Raw genomic sequence first — 2,433 nt, 5'->3', positions numbered from 1 at the left:
TCTTATGAGTACAACCACACATATGAACTATCACTTAGTGATATGGAGTGAAAAGGAGTTATATATTTATATTAAAACAATACACGTTTGCATTCAAAGTTTGCCTAGGGAAAAAACACACATACACACTCTCTCAAGTGCTCACCATACACTGCTATAAAAGCAGGAGGCATCAAGCTGTAGAAGTTCTAATATACAGAACATGTTGAAATATCTCAAGCATAAAAACTGTACGTACGTTGCAAAAATAAAGTTTCTTTCTCCAAACATTTTTGATCTGAGCTCAAGCAAAGCAAATAATGAACAAATGATTTTTGTATTTCACACATTTTAAAACAATCAACATTAAAGGGTCACCAGTTGCAAAAACCCCTGAAAATATGGAGATTATGGAATGAACAATGCTTTTCATCCAAACAAAAAGTCTACAGCAGATCTGTTTCATCCTGGCTCTCAAATATTTAAGAATCATAATTTACTATGCTCAAATTACAAGTTAAGCCAGAACAAAATGATAAAGAGAAAAATTACGGCAAACAAGGCATCACTGCCCTTGAGCTTCTTTAGACAATGTCACAAGTGCAAGAACATCGTTTACCTAAAAGATCGTAAGAGTCACAATTAAAGAGTACTCCTACAAAACTATTTGCTTTTATCTTTAAAAAGTGCCACAATCTGCACTTTTCATTAAAAAAACAAAAACAGAAACAAAAACAAAACAACAAACTAATGAAAGATTGTTTTTCTCCATCTCTTGTCAATGAGGAAAGGCCAAAGAGATTCTTTGATTCCAATTCGAAATGGTGTTCGCTGGCCAATGCCCAAGGTCTCTAATTTGGAGCAGTCAAGCTGAGCATCTCTTGGGCGCTGTGCTCCTAGGACAGGGCTGTCAGTAATAGGTCTTAAGTGACTGCTGGGGAGGTTGAAGGCATCTGCAATTGCACATGGCATTTCATACTTAGTCATCTGTTCATTGCCAGCCCAGTGAAAAGTTCCCTTAATTGATGGATTCAGCATTCGCTTTTCCGCTAGCTGCCGGCACACCGTGTCTACGTCCTTGACGTGTGTGGGAACCTCTGCTGCCAGTGGTCCATGTTTGCTGGCTTGCTGCTGAACTGCACCTTATCGAACATAATGGTCACAGCACTCTCTTCAAGCTTTTCAGCTTCCCCATATAAAATAGGAATCCTCAAAACAGCAGCTCCTGCTTCCTTTGCTAAATTCCCAGAAGCATCCACATTAAGTTGAGAAGCAGCATCTGGCTGATTTTCTACAACATCTGGTCTTCTCTCTGTTGCACAATGTACTATGACATGGGGCTCAAGATCATGAATAATATGATGAACTGCGTTAGAATCCAACAGATTAACCTGTTCAAATTTTGGTCTTGCTCTTCTAAAACCACAGCCAACAGCATGCCAATTATTCGGCTGAAATTCTTTGTATACAGCTCTGCCACGAACCAGGAACCAGGAACCAGAACCCGCCTATTGGGGAAATTAACTTCCTTCCGTTCCATGTCCTCCGGCATTTCAGGCATGATTTCAAAATTATTTCAGGAAAACAGATACAGGACTGGTCTCAGGCTCTGCCACTGCTTGCTCACATTGTAAAATTTTTCATTAAAAAAATGTGGGGTACAATTCAGGGTTAGGTATACAAACCCTTATTATGCAGGTGCCCTTGTTGAGTGTATTTTTTTTTGAAAAGGTGATTTGTTCACATGTTTCACAAATCAATAAGTATATAAAAGTGTAGTCTTTTTCAATTTTTATTTATTTATTTACTTTTTTCTGAATTGGAATCTCACTCCATCACCCAGGCTGGAGTGCAGTGGCACACTCACACCACACCAGCGTCAACCTGCTGGACTCCAGTGATCTTTCTACCTCAGCCTTCCAAGCAGCCGAAACTACAGGCATGTGCTACCATGCCTAGCTAATTTTTAAAAAATTTATTGTAGAGGAATTAAAAAAAAATTTATTGTAGAGAGGTCTCACCAAGTTGCCTGGGCTGGTCTTGAACCCACGGGCTCAGGCAATCCACTCACCTTGGCCTCCCAAAGTGCTGGGTTTACAGGCTGAGCCACCGAGCCTGGCCAAGTATTATCTTTTTTTTAATACTTGTCTCCCATCTGTCTAGCTCCTACCTAACTTGCTCTCCTCTTAGCTTCTTATGTATCCTCAAAAGTTTAAAATTTTTTAAAAAAAGTTTCTTTACACTTATAAAAGCATATTTAGATACACATACGCGTTTTAACTCCTCTTTTATGCAAAAAGTCATATTTATATATGTTACAAACTAAATGTTTATGTCCTCTCCAAATTCCTATGTTGAAATCCTAAGCCCCCATGTGATGGTATTAGGAGGTGGGGCCGTCGGAAGGGGTCTTGGTCAGTTTGAGCTATTGTAAAGAACGCCATACACAGACTG

The 2,433-nt window shown here is 39.3% G+C and overlaps 1 pseudogene; it reads right to left on the bottom strand.

Annotated features, from left to right (window-relative positions):
* Positions 1-710: 710 nt before the first annotated feature.
* Positions 711-1,540, bottom strand: LOC103273772 (annotated as a pseudogene).
* Between the last annotated feature and the right edge of the window lie 893 nt (positions 1,541-2,433).

This window comes from Carlito syrichta, unplaced genomic scaffold, assembly GCF_000164805.1.
Source record: "Carlito syrichta isolate Samal-C Ts95f unplaced genomic scaffold, Tarsius_syrichta-2.0.1 Scaffold314200, whole genome shotgun sequence".
Classification (NCBI taxonomy): domain Eukaryota; kingdom Metazoa; phylum Chordata; class Mammalia; order Primates; family Tarsiidae; genus Carlito; species Carlito syrichta.
Note: the sequence above shows the minus strand (reverse complement) of the source record. Positions and strands in the feature narration are given on the sequence as shown.